The 23,784-nt window shown below is 36.3% G+C and overlaps 1 protein-coding gene across 1 annotated transcript in view; it reads right to left on the reverse strand.

The window, feature by feature from the left end:
- COG5 (component of oligomeric golgi complex 5) overlaps positions 1 to 23,784 on the reverse strand; it is a 186,423-nt gene that overhangs the window by 67,802 nt on the left and 94,837 nt on the right. The window lies entirely within an intron of this gene.

Raw genomic sequence — 23,784 nt, forward strand, 5'->3', positions numbered from 1 at the left:
TTTATTCAGCATTCATAGGCAGTTAGTGGAGGAGAGTGATCAGCTGATCATTCACACGTTGGAGATGCAGCCTTTCCTCATTTTTTCTTAGTGAATTCTGGTAGCAGGAAAGAATCTGGTCTGGCAGAAATCCAGACTGGACAGAAGCATAGGAGACCACAGGAGCATCCCACCAGAAACCCCATTTTGACTTCCTCTAGCAGTGAGGCCTTATGCCATCACACTCTCTTTGCTCGAGGCTGCCGCAGTAGCAGCCACTGACATTAAAAGGGACTGCAAGACCCATGTAATCTTGCTTCGTCTTCCCCAGGTGAGAGTTTTCTTCAGCTAGACACTGTTGAATGAAAGAAAGTGTGTGCTCAACTGCCTCTCAAATGTGGGGAACTTGCACTGACACCACACCAGTAAAGCTATGACACAGCTGTTAGATCAAGGGTCCGCTTGCTGGCACATCCACTTACTGCAACAAGTCTCCTAACACATCAATGAACAGTGCCTCTCCCCAAAACTAATGTTTCACAGGTTTAATCCATGTTCATGACTTTCTAGGGTTTCTGTGTAACTACAAAGCTCAGAACCACAATTAAAGCACAAAAACTAGACCCCACCTCCTTGTCAGATCCCAGTGAAGAGTTTCCAGGTTTAGGGCACAGCAATGCAATATTAGGCATGCAATATGGTTTGCAGACCTTACACTAACTGTACCAGTTTCTTTTTCCAAACAGTGTGGGTGTTAATGAGCATTCCCAGCTGAGTATTATGGGCCCGGGACTTGTAGGTTTAGTTTTTTGACAACTGGGTACGCTGTAAAATTTCTAAGCATCCTGTGGGTGTGCTTGTGGAGGTGGAAAAGTAAGCCATAAGGACTGGAAGATTAATGGGATGTCAGAAAATGAAGAATAGTATAATGCAAGGAGGGAATCTAGGGACAGAATGAACAAGAAAAAGAAAATAGAAATGGGAAGAAGATGGGAAATAGAATGGAAAGAAACTGGAAGGAAGAAAAAGAATGAAACTGAAAGGAAGGAAAGCAAGAAAAGACTCCTCTCATTTACCAGTCTTCCCTGTTGAAATTGTCTTGATTTTTATAGACTGTTTATAAAATTATAAATCCAGACAGAAAGGCAGTAATGTAAAATCAATACCGTACTACAACTGTAACAGCATTCAACCAGCTTTCAGCCAGATTCCAGATTCCAGTAAATGTTCATATATTAATTAACAAAAAAAAAAATAGAACAGCAGACAGGGCACTGGCTATCCTGAATAACCTATGGTCAGATACTTTCCTGACAGAGGCAATACAGGCACAAACCCTTTCAGTCAAAAGATGAACCTCAGGGCTCCCACAGGTTAGCAAACTATCTCTTCAGCTACTGGTCAAGAAAGACAGAAATGCGTTCCCACAGAGCCTGGGCTCTGTTTCAAAAGACCTGGTTTTAGCCAAAGGTTGTCAAACAATTCATTCTGAAGCTAGGAATTGTTAGAGAATAACCAAAACACACTCTTATGGAAAACTGTTATTCACTGGAAATACCTTCCAAATTTAGTAGCAAAGTGAAAATCGGAGTAGAAGAAAGATGATGTAGGTGTCTTACTTCTTGCTTTAAATTGTGGACATGGCTGCTGACAGATGGGTTTTAGCTCATGTATTCACCCTGTGTATATCAGGGATTAAACATATACGAAAACTCTGACATTATACTATAAAATACCTTTTTTTTTTTTTGTATACAGCATTTTTCTCACTACAAAAACAGTCTGTGTTTTATTTGCCCCAGACAGGCTATATAAAGTCCATTGTTGGTTCAGCTCTAGTCCAACTGCATTTTTTTATGCACAGCTAATTTCTAGGTTTAGACAACATGTTAAAAAAAAATGTAGAATCTCTTGGGAACAATTGTATTACATAGAAATAAAATGTTGGAAAGCTAGAAGAAAACAAACAGTTGTACTTTCAGGCTTGCATACACACCTCAAAATTAGACTGCTTACCATTAGTACACACTGAACAAAAATTTGAGAATCAGTATTGCAGAATTTGCCACTACCAAGAGATTTTATAAGAAATTGCCCCATATATTTTTCTTCTATTTGCAAAAGCTTAAAGCTAAATGATTCTGAGAGTCAAGAGATTGTCACAATTTTTATCAAATGTAAAGCATGCATTTGAGTAAAAAAATCTCTCTACAAAAGTGATTTACAATGGAAAATGGAATTACATCAGAGAATAATATCCAGAACAGCTATCCAAAAAGGAACATTGGGTAAAGTAGTATAACTATTTTTTAGATGGGATTTAAGAAGTTTACAAACAGGATTTCATAATCAAGTTGTCTACCACTGCAGGCAACTATACTTAGTAATTTGTAAGTGTTCACCTTAGAGAACATAAGATCCTATGTTCCTTTTTGTTTTAAATGCCTTGTTTTGTGAATGAACACTCAGATTGGATTGTCTATTTTTACCATGTAAGAATGTATGGGCAGTTAGAGCAAGAGGAAGACAAAATTCTGCTTCTAATAAGACAGTGTCTTACAAGAAAATACTCCTTTATATAATAAATTACCATCCTCAAAATATTTATACACATACCATAAATTTTAATTTATGGCAAACAAGGGAGATGGGATAAAGAAAAATAGCACGGCATTTAGTAAAATGTTAGCAGTACAGCATAATATAATGTGCATCCACACAACCATACACAAATAAAACAAAACTGTAACCCCACAACCTGTAGGCCTACAATACTACCTACTTGAAGATCAACTATATTGACCCTCAGATAATAAAAATTACACTGGGGCAGGGAGCTAAGGAGAGATGGAGCTAAGTCCAGCAGTAATACTCTTCTCTGTTCAAATCACCCCTGCACTTGGCATGTCACAACATAATACGTTACAGATATACGGAACGGAAACTAAATCTGACAAATTGAAGAGTATAGAAAGACTCCCTGAATCATCAGTTCAGTATATGGAAAAAATACAGAGTCACAGAATCACAGAATTGTAGGGATTGGAAGGGACCTCCAGAGATCATCGGGTCCAACCCCCCTGCCAAAGCAGGTTCCCTAGAGCAGGCTGCCCAGGCAGGCGTCCAGACGGGTCTTGAATATCTCCAGAGAAGGAGACTCCACAAAAAAAAATGCACTAATTTGCTTAAAAGCAAGTTCTACAATTTAAGAAACTGGCACAAAATTTCAAAATAGCAGAGTTCCTCGACATTCATCACAGAACATATGAAATAGCTTAATCATCATAAGGCTGATATTAGTCACCATGTGAAAAGAGGTATGGATGTTTCAAATTATGTTTTAGCAAAACATGAAGATACCCATTATCACGAGTACCTATGAAGAGATGGCACCTTCATACCAACAGCTCCTTTTCTCAGTCATTCAAAGCTGTTCATTTTAGCAACATCATCTCTGATGCATTTCATTCCATTCCATTCGGTTCTCTAGACTATCATAGCCAAGAAGAAAAAAAAGGTGACAAGGAATCATTCTGTAGTCATTAGGTATGAATGTCTTTTTCTTTCACAATTATATCATGCGGTTGTTTTCCAGAGTAGGCAATGAGACTCAATAACCCACGAGGTGCTGTCCAGTCCAAGCCAACATTTACAGTCATTCTGCAGAGTAGAACCCTATCTGGTCATTTCCTTTCCCACAGAGATAATGACCCTGTGAAGACTAGATAGAAAAAAAGTCATTACAGACTTAAAGTAAATAAATACCTACCAAATTTCTAGTTTGTAAATATCTCCTAGGATGGAAGCAAGTCATTTTTTTTCTGTCAAATACCAACACTGCAAATGACTATTATAGAATGTCCAACACTGTAGGCTTTTATCTTGTGATTGCCACTATCATTATCTGAACAATCTTCTGAAAGCATGGCTAAATAAAAAGCAATTTTCTTTTTCATTATTAGAAATGCAGCTTGGATGAGCAAGCCTGCTCCTCACAAGGAAGTGTGGTGATGACACTGAGCTAATTTGGGGCCAGGAAGATTCCTAGCATAAGGCTGAACTGAAAATAAGAAACCTAGATGACAGGCAAAACTAATCAGCTCAACAGTTATAAACACAGTTTCCAAACTCACTGTACCTTCTCAGGGCATGGGATTGACCATGTGGCCCTTTATTCTCCAGCCCGTGCTGTCCCCAGGAACTCAGAATCCTATTACTTTACACAGAGCAAATCTGTCCATATGACCCCATGCTGCAGCGTTTTCACCTGTGTGGACTATCATCTCAAATGAATTTCCCCAAATACTCATGGACATATACTATGTGTGACAATTAAAACGTCATGAATAATTAGTGTTAGAAAAGTAACTCATTCCTAACTGTCTTGTAGTTAAATTTCACAGGTACCACAAAATCAGAAGGGCCCTCTGAGGAAACATGTTTCTGCACAAAAGTTTAGAAGCACTATATTCAGGGAAGTCAAGCCTGAACCAGTCCCTCACTTAGTAATGAAGTTCCATAGCTACTCGTGTACCCAAAACCACTTTCACTTTGCTTACTAAAACCAGAAGAACGACTCTGATTGAAAATCTGTATTACTCGCAGATGCTGTACAGGAAAGACTGTGGCAGGAACACAACAGAAACTTTTCACTATATATATATATATATATATATGTATATATATATATATAAAACGTATATGTAGACATACATATTATGTGCTGCCATACCCTTAAGCGGCAAAACATTTACTGTGTCCCATACACACAAACAAAAAGCGTAACAGAATACAAAAAGAATTACATAGGTTGCTTAGTTAAGGAAGAGCCATAATTACTAGTAAGTCCAGGTATTCCATGTATCACTTCAACGAAGTGGTCTGACAATGTGGCAAAGCAAGAACTACCACAAATAATATTTTCAACAAAGACACAACATTTCCTAGCCATCAAAAAATAGCTGTCATAAACATATAGGAACAGTAGAACATGGCACAAACCGAAATAACCAAACCTGCAAGCTAAGAAACATTCTCTGACTGAGGATACAGAAGGCTATTACAATTCTTTAGGAATAAATACTTACAAAACCATCTTCCAGAATGGTGCTTTTGAGTAACTTTGACTAGCACTTAGTATTAAATAATTTAATTTGATAGTAGATTTACTATTGGAAACTATTTCCGTTATGTTCCTACATTTACTTCATGTGGCTAATTTTGTTAGTATGAAATAGCATTTGTAATTTCCAACACAGCATGGCTGTACAAGATCACTTCAACAAGCTGAAAAAGTGCTCTTCATAGCTTCTGCAATGGTTTTAAATTTGTTGCAAATACATGTGCATATATAGTGTTAACAACCAGTTAGTCTAGCTTTCTTTGTGAGGCTGAAAATCCCTGGTCAGCTCTTCATTTACAGTATTTTCTCCTTCTCACCTCTTGATGCAATCCAACCCACTGCCTCCTTCAAATATTTTTTCATTGATAAGGTTGCTACCCCTAATGATATGTATTACTACTTGAAGGCAAGATAATTGAGAAAGGTTTTGTAGACACTTGCAGTTACCACTTACAAGTAGTTCTTAGTCGTCTCTTACGGAAACCAAATGTGAAAAAAAGTGAGAAGTTACTTGGAAGTTGTGCCTCAATTTAAAGAGCTCAAACAGGTAAGCAGTAAAGGAAATTCAGCCACCCCAGTCACAGAAAAGGTAAAGTGACCTACTGAACAGAGTTAATAACTTACTGAGACTTGCTGGAACCCTTGCTTTGCAGTATCACTTTGCTATTTTAATTGCAGAAAAAATTAACAAAAACCTAGAAGTAGAAATTAAATGCCAATGAAATTCAACTGCAGTCTAAAAACAGTATTTTATTTCATTTCTATATGTCCAGGCTTTAAAAAAAATTAATTGGTATATCACAACTCGTAAAAATGAACCTACTTAGGGAAGCGCATCTCTATGATCATTATCACTCCATCTGTCTTTTACTCTGTTCATCTTTAAAATCTGAGCAATACATGAAAAGGTCAAATTGACAATGTAAAGCCAAAGAATACAGACTTTTTTCTAATGAACTTCCAGTTCTTCCCGTTTTGACCTTTGCAGACTTGGAGGAAGTGTGAGGTTAAGACGTTACATTTTTCCATAGAAGGCAATACTGACATAATACGCTGGCTAGACTCTAAAAAAGCACATTTGAAACCTTAAGAGGCAAGAATCCCCCAGCTAAATATTTAAATATGGTTAGGTTACAATATCTACCTTCTGCCAGCCCATGTTTGGAATACCCAACTTCCTGCAGTAGAAGGACTTTGGCTTTCAAAGTGAACAATGAGCCATAAACTCCATCATGTCCTCAAGCTAGGTCAGCCTTTTGTTTCTTAGAGTAACAAGAAGTATATAACAAGAAGCACTGCACTACAAAGGTTGAGAAAAGAAAGAAAGGAGAAAAAAAAAGAAACAGCAGCAATAAAATACTAGAAAGCAAAGAAACAAGATTTTTCAACACAGCTAAATAGCTTGCCAAAACACTTATTCTCAATAATAGTGTAATCAAAGCAACAGATGGCTAAGAGCTAATGGAACAGAAAGGCATCAGGAACTGTCGTAAAGAATTATCTCATGAAACATCAAGCACTTTCCCAAAGTTTACCAAAGCCTTAGGCTATCAACGTGACAGCAATTTGAAAGAAAGTATCTGGCACCTCTGAGGACAGATCAGCTAGGGCAAGTAGTCCATAACAATTAAAAAGTTTATCCTACAATGCTCCATTTGAGTTCAGAAAGAGTATAAATTCAGAATAGAAATCAGACAAAATGCTAAATCTGGCAGGCTATAAGGAAATGGGGGCATCTGACCCAAATCAAACTTCTTAAAATGCATTTCTCACCTACCTCTTACACAACCTGACCAATCTCTAAAGCTCTCTACGGTAACAAATCTTTCGGCCAGTTAATCTGAAGATGATCACTACTGAAAAAAACCCACAGTTATCACTGTCTGACAAGGGCCAGAGTAGCACCTCTGTTGCCTCCATGCAACTTCAACTTGCACCTGCTGACTGAAGCACAGAAATATAAGGACACAAGATCTCATCAGTAATTCTGAGCTCTGGACAGCAGCTCATCACCAGGTGTTTTCTCCCACCACAGAATATCCTTATGCATGTGCTCACTCTGTTAACTGGTTAAACAAAGTCATTACAAGCAACAGAAATCCTAGGATTTACTTCTAATTAATCCTTAGCATTTAAGATTAGGGATTAGCTACCTGAGAGCTGTAATTGGTTTGTTTTTCTCCTCTGTTTATAAAAAAATCCAATTTCAGACAAACACCCTTCAAAAGGTATGTTCCAAATGATTTAAATACCTAAAAGCCCACCTGTTTTTCTTTTGTTGTTTTTTTTTTTTGTTCCCTTGCTAGTCTTTGCAATAAGATAATAATTACCTGCGCAAGTGACAGCATCTCATTTATGGAATCCGTGTTACATATTGTCAAAAGCTCTGAAGTGCCCTCAAATATGTTAAAGGGACTAACTTTAAAAAGTTATTTTAAATTATTTTCAATTATTGTTTTCATGTTTAACTTTTTGGGAATGATACCTGCAGCAGGAAAGAAGGGGGACAGAATAGGACAAGAATAAACAAGTGCCTGACTTCTTCCAAGCAGAAGACATTTTTCATCATCTAGGAGCCTCAGCATTTTGCTGCAAGATTTCTGCTTTCCAATGCAACATACTGTTCAGTTCTATATGCCATTTCAAAATAATCCACAGCTTTAAATACTTTGTTATCATAGGAACATCTCCAAACAGGCGATTATGCAGAATTTCATGTGGCATTGAGTAGCAGATCAAGAACACGATGAAATACCCGTTTCTCAGAGACTGAGACAAAGAACAGGTTTTTAACCTGAGAAAAAGGCAAAATGAATTATATCATCTTGTTTAGATAAGTATCATGTCTTTTCGATCAGATTTTTCACTCTGCTGTATGCAGATGTGGCTTATTAATGCTTGATACGTTCTCCTTGGATCACCTAATTGCATTATTTCAGAACCTGTTAACAATCAACAGCCAACAGCACAATCCCCAAATAGAATTACAGTCTGGAAAAGGCATTTAACAATAACATACTATTTTATCTGGGGAGAAAGAGCCTCGCTGTAGCCTTAGTTTTGAAGAGAGACAGATACACAAAAGTACCAATTAAAAAGACTGGGATGGATTATACAGAGATGCAGCCAAAGCCAGGGTCACTCTCTGCTCAGTTCTGTCTGTGGAATCCGAGCAGAATTTCATACACACTGTTTACCTATGGATATTTAAACCAAATTAGAAATCATTTTAATCAAACTGGTATAAAACGTTTGAATGGACAAGGACTTTGGAGGAAGAATATTTTATTTCAATTTTTATTAAATTCATTCTGTAGAGACAAGACCACCCTAATTGAAGCACTGTGATGTCAGTGACGAAGAAAAGCCTCTACGGATCTCAGTCCAATCTCACCTCAAGTATTTTCAAAGAGATCTAATCTTAGCTTGCCTTTCTTGATCTGTAGCAAGGCGAACACTTCCTCATTTCACAGCTCCACCTTATCCATTTCCCATTTCATCCTCCAACCCTTCTGTACAGTTTTGTTCTCCTAACTGCTCCTTCCATTCACATTTTTCTCTCAGCAGCTAGATTCAGCTCCTAAACTTAGTTTCCAGTTCCCATACTGACACACACCGTCCTCAGTCTCCTCCTTTCTACCCTTATAGCATATTTTATTTACAAAGCCTTTCACAGTTGAGCTGCTCATAGCAGTGGCCTGTGCCTCTCTGCATATAAATGGATGAATCAATTACCATATCTGCATTAATTATCCTAACAGCATTAGAATCAGATACCTTCCTGTCCTTTTACATATTAGCCAGCCTTTGTGCCGTTCCAGTTCTGCAATGTGGTCAGGGCTGCCCAAGACGTACCAGCTGACACGTTTCCAGTCCACAGAAAGCACCTAAACAGATGGACAGCCAGAACACACGAGCAGACTATGCAGCAGCCTCTAATTTGAAATCACTTCTGTCTGCAAAGAAAGCTGAACTCAGTGTTATTAAACATTCCTGTGTTTTCATGACGGATATTCTACGAGGAGTAATTTTTTAGTGATCACGAATGACATTTACTAATTGGTATGAAACCAAACTAAGTGCTTCCCATTTCAGAATAACTGGTCTCAATGGAAAGATCTAACACTCAGGGTAGTTTCTTATGGCTTTCTAAGGAGCTCTGATTTTTTTCCTGAACACACACGATGTATAGCTAATTCCAGTAGATATGTAAAACCAGTACACCTACCCATACTCTTTGAAAAGCATTATCAAGCTCGAGTTAATATGCATTTAAAACATCACCTACAAGGGAAGATTAAGTTTTAACATTTTGCTGGCAAATGGCCAGATTAATCAAGATGAACCTTCAGAAAAAAAAAGGACCATAGTGAATTTAAAAATCATCCAGCTGTTCTCATATAAAACTGTCACTAAACAGAATATAAAGATTTTGGCAAACAGCTGAGTGATGAATCATAGCAGAGTGAAGGGATATAAAACATTAATGACTTCTCAATTTTCACCTATTACTTTACTATAAAAGACAGTTAGGTAAAAATATTGTACAGATCAGATGTATTTTCAGGAATACCCATTTATAGGAACTATTTATAAACCACTTTCTTGCACTATCATAAAAACAGGAACAGAAATGATGGAATTAGCAGGGCCACAGAATAATAAATCCTTACAAATAAACACCGGAAAGTGCAGGCTATTTGTTGTGCTGCACTGAAAAGTACAGTGAAGTACTTGCAAATACTCCATTATCCAGTCACAGATTTTTTGGTCTAATTCTGCATTTATGAGTCACAAACACCTACAGGAAAAAAAAAAAAAAGGAAAAAAAGAAAAAAAAACCAACCCAGACACATTATCTGTCAATCCGTTTTGATTAACCATTTACACAGGCTAGGAGCAGCAAAGAATTTAACTTTATAAAAATACCATTCCACGGTTGGACACCAATTACATTAAGCTTCCTAAATTACCTCTATATAGGGCAAGTGCACAATGGTGAAGTGATATAAAGCTTTCTACATCACATCTGAAAGCAAACAAATTCTGCACAATCCCATAATCTGTTTCCAAATTCAGTATACATATTTTAATAAATGCATAGATCCATCAAAATCTGAATGATCAGAATCCCACTGTAGAAAGAGAGAACACCCATGTCCATTACTGTCATGGCTTTATAACCCAGCAGTAAAAAAAAGTAAGTCACAATGTGAAAATAAAACCTCTGTTAATTTTACAACTATTTTTCTACAAGCATGCACAGTATAAAAGATGAATCTGCTAGTGTAGAATGACTTCTCCACCACCAAGTCTTATTATTCTTTTTTTCTTAATAACCCTTTAAGAAAAGCAGTGTTTCTCTTATTTAAAAGAAAATCAAATCAAATTCTCCTTTACATATTCTCTAGTTACTAATTGTTGCTTTCCAATACTTCTACTAGCAATGAACATGACCAAGAAACATTACAAAATGCATCCAGGAACTTAAATGACTGCAGGGCAATGAAATTCTTTGGTATTTGCACTCACTGTGCATTTTTGGGATATCCCCATTGGACACTGTATTTAATTTAGTGATTAATCACTGACATTCCAAACATTCATTTTTTTTAATATCACATTCATATATATAAGTGTACTTACACTGTTATGTATCAGCATTGTGCAGAAACAATTAGAAAGCTTTAAAAGGCACTGTGAATGTGACAGGAGAACAAAGTGAATCTACCAGTTTTAACATTTATAGAAATACCACATTCATGTCATTTTTTATCTTCTGCTTGCTTTACTACTAACAACACAATGCATTTGAGGTTTTCTTTAGCAAGGGCACAGGGAACAAGTATCAAGTGATTTGGGATCAAATACCACATTGACATCATGCTTCACATTTTCCATCTGGAAAATAAAGACAATAATCCACAACCAAGATCTATGCTAAAGATGTATTTATTTAATTATTGCTGCAAGCATCATGAATAACTTCCTTTCAGTTTTATGAATGATTAACTCTTTCAAAGAAGTGAAATATCTGTCCACAATTTCTTAAAAAACAAACAAACAAAAAATAAAAAACAGCTGGAAACTCAAGTTATATTTTGTAGTGAATGTGTCTAATCAGCCATAAAGGACAATATTGTTAACATAGCATTAGAGCAGATTAAATAATTGGGCATTTTTAGGTCCCAGACCATAAATACATTGTAGGATATATAATTGCATGTCTGAGCCCAGAAACACATTTTTCCCCTAGTGAAAAGCAAGACCATGTATTTTCTTCTAAACACCTCTCTGTACACTTCCTTCCTCTCCAACTCTGCCTCTGGAGTATCTGACAAATACTTTTACTTTTTAAATGCTGAAGATCCTCTTTCATTTGAAGCTGTTGTCGTGACAGGTTTCCATAGTGCTTCCCTGCAGCAATCACTGCTTCTGCCTTCTCTATTTCTATTTTAAAAAATAACTCTGACTAGCAAAAAAAAAAGGAAAGATTCAGAAAAAAAAAAGGGGGGGGTGCAGGGGGGGCGAGCTTAAATAAATTGCCTCTGCGTTACAGCCAGAACAGCAGCAGAAAGGAAGCAACACTGAACAATGCTGTTTGCTCTCCCATACCCCTTTGCAGGTTTAAGTCACCAAAGTAAAGGCAAGCTTATTTTTAAAATCGGTTCCAACCATGTTAATTCTTCGGTAGGAAGTAATAGCAGTGCAGTTAATGAAAATTCAGGGAAACAGCAGTTCTTTTAATGGCTTCAATGTGTTTTTAAGTTGTAGAGAGAAAAAAACAATCTGCTGACTGGAGATTGGACTCGGGAGCTTAAGATGTGACTGTGAGCAGGTCACTGAGGCCTCAGTGCACAGGGTCCTGAACCCAGACCTTCCCAGCTGCCAAGGACATGCTGTCCCCAGTGGCCTACAGCTCTTCCTCCATTTTACCCATGAACGTTGTTTCCCTTGGGTCTATACCTTCTCTATCAAGTAGATCCAAGATCTCAGCACAAATGAGTTGTCTCATCTGCACAAGTATACGATAAAGTTCATGTATGCTTGTAGAAGTTGACTTGGACATGCTGTAGTGACGAGCCCTTGAGCGGCCAGAGCAGCGTGCTACCACCCCAGCCCTGCTGGGAGCTCCAGGGCACTTCTTAAAATGAGAAACAGTCCAAAGCCCCTCAGGCTTGGTATGGCACTGGGCCTCACTCCCTGAAGACGTGCTTCAGCGCCTGTAGCACAGAACACAGGTGCCTTCGTTCCAAGCAGCCAGCCATGCCTAAACGGAAGACTCAGGTACATCAGCTCAGGAAAGGTATTTGCTTGTGAATCCCAGCAAAGCAATTCCTTTAAGAACTGTAAATGCGTGCCTGGGTGTAGAAGAAAGGCTGGTTTTTGTACACTGACCTTTCTCTCTCCCTCTTCATTTTTATTGCCGTAACGCTTACTGTGTGTGGCAAGATCTAGGAGAGTTATAAATCTCACTGGGCCTCTATTTTTCATTGCAAAACACAGATGTTGATACTTCAAAAAGATGCTGAAAGGGCAACAGCAACTGTAAGGAATTCTGGTAATACGGATTATAGATTTATTGAGTGTAGATCAAACTCAAGGTAAATCTTTATTGAAAGCACCAACCCCTCAGCTCAAAACAGAAAATACAGAATACGGGAGAACAGCAACAGTATTTTACTGTGCACACCTGGAAACAATGTGCAGTAAAGATGAAACTTGGCACAGGGGATTTCTGGCAGATGTGAAAACATTTTTCAGTCTTGGTCCATGTTTTCCTTCTGCTTGAAACTCAAATCATGTACATGATCAAAACAGATGGTTATTGATTTGTCATGAATACAAAGAATTAATATGATGAAATGTTACAACTCAGTACTATCTCTGAATGAACTCGTCCATTAAAACCCATGCATGCAGTTGTAACAGCTTGCACCAGGACTAAACAATACAAGACAGCTGAGCATGTCAGTTAAAAATTGCATTTTCTCTACTTACATACCAGTAAATAAGGCCACAAGGACTGACAAAAAGCAAAGATACTAAAAGATATATATAACTATGTGCAATTTATTTTTAGACTCAGGATAATATTTCATTTAATGTTAGATACTTTTTTCAGAAAATAAAATGAGTATTTTATCTTTTACCTCTGACCTTTAGTGCCTCTGAATACTTTGATAAACCTAACAAAGTAGTCTGAGTTTTCTGGTCAGCCAGAAATAGAGAGGTGCTGAATAGAGACCAAAATGTCATTTATATCATGGACTGTTGCCAAAATAGCTGATGAGTGAAACTCAATGATTTTATTTATTTATTTTTAAATGGAAGTCTAAAGAAATTCCCAGAAAGAGATCTTCAGCATGTAGTACTACCCTCCTTCTGTGTTCACATGGACCACTCATATGTCATACCAACTGTTCATAATGATAAACTAGGAAGTTAAGATCACAAGTGTACAATTCCAGTTTTAATATAATGCCACTATCACCACTAGAGAAACAGTACAGCTGACATACCTGAGAGATTTGGGGAACTCTGGACTAAAGGAAATTGTCTACTGTCCCCTTCAGCTTATTAATGTAGTATGATATTGACTGTGTAACTGCAAGTGTTAAATTCTGCAGTGTATGGACATTTTTATGTATAAATTCACATTGCTAAAGTTCTGGCACTTCACACAACCTACAGAAGTACCGTGTCCATCCTCCCTCAATTCCTGTGTTACTCATATTTTCAAAAAACTACCTCTGATAAAGAAATTGGAAACCTGTATTATCTACCCATAACTTGTACTTAAATTTCTAAGATGCGAGCTATAGTCTACCCTTTCTTAAAACGATTCTTTTATCTATACATTTGCACTATATTAAGTGAGTGAGTGGGGGTGGTGAGTGCAGCACAAACATTTTGAGAGAAATTCCTGACTGGATGCCTTCAAATTAATTGTAGTACCTTAGGAGAACATTACCCCTCAAAAGGCTGACAAATTTTCTCTTTGACTATACCTAACAGAGCTTACAGAACACTCCTTACATGTGCACTGAGTAAACCCCAGCAAACCATGAACATACATCCCTCGGCCCATATGCGCTGTATTTCAACCTTATACTCTATTTGAAAAGCTTTAGTAAATACCAGCTTTCAGTTTAAACATATACATTTATGTATGCTTCCGAAATACTGACATTATTGAAACACACGTTGATTACTTTTACTTGGGAAAACATTACTCAGGTTTGGATCTCTACAGTGCTCACCAATAGAGAGTGCCTCTCCTCAGATATTGTTCTGTTTCCACAAGCTTAAATTCTTAGGTTTCCCACTCTATTTAATAAGCTTTCTACATAATATCAATTTCATCAATCTGCCCACTTTAATATTTTTGTTTTCTTAAAAAGTTGTGTGCTTGTTTTTGATTTTTTTTAATTTTTGTCATCTGCTACCCTACACATTACCTGCATTTCTCATGTGGCTTTTACTTATTACAGCCAATCACTGATGAACTTTGCAGGTAAAAGGGCTCCAGATAATGGTTACCTAAGAAAGCCATCATTCAGATTTTCAGCATTCTGACAAGCCCCAATGATACCCTCTGTACTTCCATCTTAAAAGCATGCTGCCAGTCTACGAACACGAGAGAGCAAAGTGCTGGTACAGAATGTCCTTGCACCCAGTGTGCTGACAGGTTCATGGGCTTATGAACATATGAAACAGAACTGAACTGATGATTAGTTTACAGTATTGGGTATTTTCCATTATCGGTAAAGAAACACACCACTATCTGTTCCATTTATGTTAATCGTTTTGGACTTCTACCACCCATCCCTTATACCCCCCTACTGCTTCTAATCATGGCCATTACCCTGGTTTTGCAGTCTTTCATCTCTAACAGCTTTGATAGACCTTGATTATTCTGAGGAAGATGATTTGCACAGTATGAATGTAGAAAAATGCAAGAATGCCTAGAGTATTAAATTAAAATTGGGTGTTCAATCGCATGTAGGAAGCAGCTGAGCTCCTTCTTTCACAGTGATAGCCTGCTAAGAAAAATCATCTGCTACTAAGCCAGCACCTCCTCCAGCTGACAATCCTGAAAACCATACCTTTGCATATCCACCTTCCACAACACAGGTCTTACACTGGTGTATTTAAAGTCCCCATATGCATCAGCGCTCTGTTACCTCAACTCTAAAAGGAAAAACTGCTTCGCTATCTGTTGAAACACTAACATTACGTTTTTCAGTTGTACATCCTCAGTGGTTAGTGGTTATGCCTATGCTACAAACAGCTCCCAGTCCTGACGGCACTAAACAAATGATGAAAATTATCTGCCTTAAAAGAATTACAAACAGGTAAGTTAACAGATAGGTTACGGATTGTTTAATTATTATTATTATTTTTAAATTCTTTAAATATAATTGCACATCCTCTACAAAAATGTCCTTTAGCTCTTGGAGATTATATACACAATTGCAGGAATTCTCAAGTCATATTTGTCACCCTTCCCTTTCACCTTAAAATGTACAGTTAACTCACAAGTCAGTCTTCCCTAAACAATATTTTTTTATACCCACATATGTTTTCATTAATAAGCGTGGAGAATGAGGAACGGTAATCTGAATGAGGAATGGTAGTAGTCATACAAACAATATTGGAGCCGGTAGGCATGCACATGCTATATTATTGAATTTTAACTTGGTGTGAAGACTACAGATCTCTTCACATCAGCAATACATTGTGCCAGATTTTATTGGTTCCAGAGAATTTATTTTAGGAATTCCTACAACGTCCATAACAGACCCTGGGTGTAATACAGAAATCCAAAAAAGATTTTGCTTCCTTCTTGCCTTGTTAATTTTTTTTTTCCAAACTTTTTCTACTAAAGCTATGTAGCATTCAGAAATACAATTAAATCGAAACACCTTGTACAATATATGATATTTAAATGTCTTTAAATGGAACAGAATATGTCCTTCACAGATATAAACCATTTCCTATTAAACTGAATAATAGCTGGTGTCAAAAAATGTCCCTGGTGAGATGCAAAAAGAAAAAACATACATTTCTCAGATTTTTTTTCCCTCTTCCCTACACAGTGAGTGTAATAAACACTTTGTCTTTCCAAAGTATATAGAGAAAGGAAATCCAGAGCATATACATGACCATTTGTTTCTGTGCCTCTGATAGCTTATCTTGGATTCAGATGAATCAGAAATAAGCTAAAAATACTGGTTATCATGGGAAAAAAAATGCATAATACAGTCTTTCATGTTTTAGCATTTCAGAGTAAGAGCCAGAAATAGTACTCCTCCCACACTCAAAAATTTGAAAATATGCAAGAATTCCCACGTGCAACTTTATTATCTATTATTGAAGTGGAAAAGTGACAACATTGGCAAAATTTTGCCATTTTTGGTAATAAAGTAGGAAAGCAAATGAATTGGCTTCAGTCCTGATTTTTCTAGTGAACAGCTGGGAAGGAGGAGGCAAACAGCAGCATCTCAAAAGCCAAACTGAGAAAGATGAGGCACAGATTGAGATAAGGTAAGAAGAGTGCCCAATTCTTTTTGGCTTGATATAAAGCAGGCAAAACAAATCAAAAATAAATAACCGAATCTGTAACCTATTAATAACAACCTTTAGTGGTTATAGCATATATTTATCTCTTAGTTTAGGTGAACACAAATAGAAATGCAGAAAAACAGCATTATCTTACCATCATATTACCTCCGTCTATGCACAAACTATATACGAGTCTTTAAAACTTTCTCATTCTACCTAATATTCAGTTTTCTATCTTACAAACTATGTCAATGGCTGGCTTTGCACTTTCTTTACATCAGATTCAGGCATTTGTATATAGACAAAAAGGAAAAACGTTCCCACAGTGAGGAAGTAAAAATCCAGCTGGAGTACCTGATCTGTCTGAACTATTCCTGAGTATATAAAAATGGATGTGGAGTTACATGCACCCGTCTAACAGAGATATACTGTAAATTAGCAGTTAATGTTCAAAATCTTCACATGAAACATACATTTTTTAAAAAAATAATTTACTAAAAATATGTAAATAAATTATCTCAATAATCCCATATTGATAATATAAACTTTATAGAAATTATTCTAAAATAAAGTATATTAAGGCAAAATTAATTGTGTGATTCAGTTGAACTCGGGAAATATCCTTGGCCATAACCAAAGAAACTTTAATATAGACTGAAATATTTCTAAAAATTACATAACCAATACCATATGAAAATATCTACAGTTTATCTGGAAATTAAATAGGATAGCAATTTTAAATATCTGTATACTAAAGGCACATACTAAATAGCAAATTCGGTATTAGTCTGGGACTGTTTTCTTATACCTAGACCCAGAGGACTTTGGATTTTATACTTCAGTTAATGAACATCTTTTTCCCCCCACTGAGTAAGTTGCCCCAGTTGGCAACACACCTGTCTACAGCTATTATCAAAAGCATAGTTAAAGCTACATTTGTATAACTAACAAAACATGCATACTGTAAAAAAATAAGGTTTTAAAAATATTTAAATGTTGCTGTCATATCTATGTTAATTAAGAAATTGATTATTTAAAAATAGTATATTATTATGATTCTGTTATGTATTCTACCAAACAAATACTGCTTCCCCACTAGTTCCTGTGGCCAGCTGTATCCTCAACGCCTTCCCCTCTGACACCAGGGACTATCTGTGGAACAGCACCAAGCAGTAACACAATACAGGATCCTGCAGGATCAATACTCCCCAGTATTTCTACCGACTCAGTGTCTGACCTTCAGCAGCAATTCATCCGGATCTCTGTTTGACCATCTCTAAAACAACAGTTAAAGATTTCTGCAGTCTCCAGGGTATTTTGCAGGATTACTACCTGTACCACAGATATCCTGAAATAAAAGCTAGACACACAGAGGAAAAGTTATTAAAGTTCCGGCTTCTTTTGTACTGCTTGATCATTCCCTTCTCTGGGATGCTGGCACCTCTGTTTTCTGGAGCCGAGGTAGTTGGGATATCAGAGATGCATAATTTTAGAACTGTTTGTTTTGGTGTCATTTTTTCTAACAAAGACCATCTATTATATTAACAAGGCATTTTCAAGCTATATTATTATTATTATTATTATCATTATCATTATGTGGAGGTACATATTAATGATCAATGATCATTATGATAATGATTAATGATCAATATTAATGATCAATGCTATTACTTTTCCTCTGATTGTCTTGACCAAATATGACCCTATTCCAGCACCTTTACAAAAATAAATCTTTGGTGATGTTTATAAAATATTTCATGGGGCTTAGTACTTTCTAAAATCAAAAAAACATCTTTTTCTTTTTTTTTTAGTAAAAGTTTTCAAAGGATGGAAACAAGTTTTAGGTGCAAGCATAACGAAAAGAAGCATTTCCATTTGGATGTAAGATTCAAGAGATTTTGTTTCCTTAAGCCAAATTCAAGCAAGAAACTGTAATGCTCAAAACAGTGCAGTAAATTCTCATGCTGTTAGCTCTAAACAGAGAAAAAAAAATGTACTGATTATAAGATCAAATAGGCTGCTCACAAGCATAGCTGGCAACACATCATGTCCCTACGTGGCATTCTGGAGCCCTGCTGCCAGTCAGCAAACACCTTGCTCCATTAATCATTATCACATCACAGTGTCCAAGTTCAAGAGAAGACAAAGCAGCTTTTCCCATAAAATTAATGTAATTGAGCAGGGTTGTATACAAGATTTATGAAATACACATAGTTTAAATACACAGGGGGACAGTACATGGAGGATGGAGAAAGAGAAGCAGGATACTCAAGTGTCAACTAGAGATGCTGCTGGCTCTTCCGAGAGTTAAGATCCAAGCGATGTCAGCCCCTTCCTTCGTGAGGCTGAGCACCCGACCGGTACATCACTTAGCTGACTCTGCTATCTCGATTTCCCTGGGGAAGATGATGACAACAATGAAACTTAACTATCAGAAAGAGGCAGCAAGAACACACTCAATAAATGCTTTAAACTGAACATTCACTCTCCCTCTCTGTCTTCCACACCGTATTTGCTGTCCCTGTGTATTTAAACTGTGTTTTTTTCTGAGTCTATACATAACCCCCCAAACTGCATTAATTCTCCTAGAAAAAAAAAATGCTTTTCTCTCTCTGCACAAGCATTGTGTACTTTTCCTGAATGTATCCACAACAGGCAGCAGTTCTCTCTCCATACAGTAATTCCATATACTAATTCCAATGACATTGCTGACAGTTACAAGGCTGGATTAAGAGAAGTAACTTAAAGTCCTATCACGAAATCAAATAAAAGTTATGCGCTTTAATCCTTGGAAACCAAAATTAGCCTGTTTTTCCACTGGGGAGCCTACCATAACTATATTTGCTATAACCATAAATTATGTTCATCTATACCTCCAGCTACTTTCCACACCTTCCTTGCCTTCTCTCTCCCCTAGTTCATTCTTAGTAAATAGTCAACTAACCAGACAAAAACAACAACTTCTAATTATTTCAGAAAAAAAATAAAAGTAAGTGAAAACACAAGATTAATTCTCCAGTCTTTCCTTATTTACCAAGGAACATTTCTCGAAAGGTAATAAATTCTAAAGAGAATGCACAATGAAGTATTTCAGAAGGCCATGTAACAACTATGGTTCCTGGAAAAGCGGTGAATTCATCTTACCAAAAAGTAGGATTTCATCTTACTCTTCCTTCGAACTGTTTGCAAGGGCATATTTCACCCTGTCAGCTCCTTGACATGCTGACGTCTGGATCATGGCCCTGATTACGGCACATCTTGAGGCTAAAATGCTGTAGCTGAAAAAACTGCAGAGGTCAGACAAGGTGATCTAAGTCTTTCCTGACCTGGATCTATTTCACTGTCATAAATAAATTGAACCATTTGAATTGTTCTATTAGCACCGGTTACTGGAAGTTAAGTGCAAATCAAATAATTCTGGTCTGGAAAAAACAATCTTTAAGATGACCTAAGAGTATTCCACTGAAGTTGCATATAGCCAAATAAGTATACAGCTGTGTTTTTTTTTCAACTTCTCTCACACTATTATTTTTTGGCAGAATTCTAGAGGGGAAGCTTTACACAAAAACATCAGTGGTTGAACCAACTCAAAATAGTCCATTTAATAGCATGGTCAACCACAGCCCATTAAAAGATTTGCTACTGAAAAGTGCTTCTGCACTGTTTTGCACCGTTTGCTCTTTGGGCTTTTTTGGGGGGTGGTTATACGTGGGATATTCATAAACCTCTAACAGTTATTACCAGAAATAATAAACGTTTCATTAGCAGTTCCTGACTCCAGTTAAAAAGTATCAGACCAATTGAGACAAGTTCTGAATATATTTAAAACACAAGAGGTATACTTCTTATTGTAGAACTTAGGACAAACTATGGCAAGGATTCCTATGACTTGAGAAAGCCATATTCCTGTATCCGTTCCTACTTGCCCTACTGACTTGTCCTGTTTCTCTAAGGAGGTGATGAATCCTTGTTCACTATACTTGTTTGCTAATGAAGCACATAAGGCAGCACTGAAGAAATTATGGTGTCTCATTGCTCATTTGAACTTTGCTTGTTAAATCATTACATCAGGGAAAAGCTAGTGTCTGTTTACATATAAAAAATCTCAAGGACAATATAAATATTCTTTAAGCCTCTAAGGGACTAAAGGATGATCTGATAATGTAAAAATAAATACTAAAATACACTGGCTTCTTCTCCAGACATAAGTGTTGCAGGGTCCTGTGCATTCATTCCAAATTGGCAATAAGAATTCAAAGAATAACTCTAATCCTGATCCAGTCTGGTAAACTGGATCAGTTTCTCTAACATCAGCCTCTGTGGACATCCATGTAAGGCATCATCCTTCACTCTGCCATGATGATAACTGAACAATTCTTGTATTAAAGGACCATGCTTTAGCTCAAGCATCAGCAAAGTGCTGAATTTCAACAGTAGGCATTAAGACAACTCTCCAAGGAGATGCAATGAAAACATAGATTTATACCCCACAAATGCATGTTTTTCATTAAGAAAAGATGAAAACAGCATCTTCAACGCTCAGCCTTGTTTCTACTGCATGCTTTAAGTCTTAGCATTGCACTTAGAAGCGGTCAAGAGGGTACAAAAAAAAAGCTGGACCTCAAGCCAATAAAAAATGCATTTGTTCAGTCAGACTCATTCTTTTATATGGCTACAGACAAAAGGAATATGTATTTTTTTACACTTCATTCAAGGTCAGATAGTCCTTCCTAACAGAAACAACCACACTGTACAGATCTTTAACGCTTGCAGAAGTTTCTGACTTCAAAGCTTGAAATGGTTGGGTTCAAGCTAATGTTCAGAACTAAACTAAAACCAGGTTGTACCTACACTAATTCTCTTGTAATTCCTCACAACTCCTCTGAACTTTGTGGAATTGTTCTAACATCTAATATGATTTCCCTTTTATTAAAACTCTAGACCAGAGACTTTATACAACATTCCTTGGGGAAAAATACTGCTAGAGGAAGAGCGTAATTTTATCCAGGTGTAGCTCGCTTGCTTTTTAAAGGAAAAAGGAGAGGCAAGAAAACTTGTATTAAAAGGACATGACTTTTTTCAGGGACCTGTATTAATATAAACCCAAACAGGGACAATCAGGTTCCAATGGACTCCTGGAAGGGAAACATTTGGACTAATAATAGCTCTTTCCTGTACCAATGTCATTTGGATAAACAGCGTGACATCACTTATGTCATCCAGCAACACCGAACCAAGGGTAACTGTAGCAGTCAGCGAGTGAGGATGAATTGTGTAGATATTCATTAGTTGAACTGCCTTTAATACTTATTTTTCATGAGAATAAATTTGTTCAGAAGAAACCTGTTTGAGGACTCAAGACTTCTCTGTTTATCTTATTATGACTATTATTTATGAAAGAGAACCTATTGCGAACAATGTACAGAGTATTACTATTAGTATTAAATTCCTAAGCTTGAAAAATATAACAAAATTACTGCATTACTCAGCAAAACTGTAATCTACACTCACTTAAGCAATAACCAAAAGACATCTCTCATTGACCTGCTGATGCCATGTATGCCAGCCAAGTCTTAGCATTATGGTAATATTAAAGCATGACAAAGATTTTTATTTTTTAAATGATGCTATTGTCAAAATATTGTTACTTTAGTTACTAAGTTGTACAATAAGTTACTAAAGTGAAAGTAGTTCACCTTCTAACAAAATCCATTACTTTCCTCCAATCTAGCAAGTTCTTCAGAGATTTTTCAGACTTTTAATGGAATTACTGTGTGTAAATGACATACATTAAAAATCTTGAAATTTACATTTTAAATGTCATTGTTTCAGAGACGTTCTGTACTAACAACTTTATAGGTTCTAATGTTAATAATTAACAAATTTTCCTCACTGTTAAGTTGTGACTGTTGTATGAAAGTCTCACAATTTGCTTACTGATCTGAAAGTCTCTGTTCAACAACTTTTGTATGATCTGGCTGGAAAACACAATAGAACAAAACCAAAAAGAAACAAATTAAAAAACACCATTTCTATATTTACAGAAGAGGACAGTTTTTACAAAATTGTACTATGTACTAACATAAATATTCCTTTACGTTTTCCTGGGACCACTGAGAAACCTTAACTAGCATATGCTGCTAACCTCACCAACTAGAAGTTCAAAATTTCAGAACTATTCTAAATCTGCAACAGCAATTTAGTCTTATTCTGCCTGCTGTTAGTGGCATTCAGAGATGCCATTTGATTTAATTACACTGAATATAAGTTTACTTTTACACCAGGTAACTATTTAATGGGTTTTGTGTGATATTCCTGATCAGGTTAAAGGTACATCTACATCAGTATTCTGCCTCCACTAATAGATTCATAAATAATTAAGGAACCACTTTCAGTCAAAAGCTTTCCATCGGGACTCTTTTCTATCAAAAATACATATGCAAAAAGGTGATGCTTTTTGAAATGAGGCTTTGATTTTAAAAAATAGTCTTCTTCATGAAAGAATTAGCAAATATTCAATTTCAAAATATTAATATCCATTTTTAGTGTTGACAGAATATGAACATAGAAATTTAAAAATCAAAATCAGCATTTTATCTGAAGGAAATGTGTTTGTCTTCAAATTCTTTTCCCTCTCTTAAAGTCTCATTTCAAAGGACTTCTCACTACTTAATATGGTCTTGCTTTAAAATTACAAGTTTCCCTGTTGTCAAGAATCTGAACAATCCAGACAACTAAAGGAAGTCTGGCCAATTTTGTCGAGAAATTCACCCCCCAAAGTACAATCTACTAAACTACAGTAAATCAAGATTATTAGAAATAATGAAATAAATTAAAGATGCATAAATGTTGGGCAGTTTCATAAAAATTGGAAAGTCTAACAGATGTCAATTTCTCTCTTCTGTGTAACAGTCACTGTTTTAGATAATTACATATATTTTATTGGTTCAACTTAACTGACTTCTAAACTAAATAACCTCATGGTATCTTCAATTTTTCTTCTTGTGACATTTTTGTTGTTTTTTTTTTTTTAATACTCCTAAACTTTTTTGTGCTCTTTTCTGAAACACTTCTGAGAGAGCGATTAGTCCAGTTTAGAGTATTCTGAACATAGC

This window comes from Cygnus atratus, chromosome 1 (assembly GCF_013377495.2).
Source record: "Cygnus atratus isolate AKBS03 ecotype Queensland, Australia chromosome 1, CAtr_DNAZoo_HiC_assembly, whole genome shotgun sequence".
Classification (NCBI taxonomy): domain Eukaryota; kingdom Metazoa; phylum Chordata; class Aves; order Anseriformes; family Anatidae; genus Cygnus; species Cygnus atratus.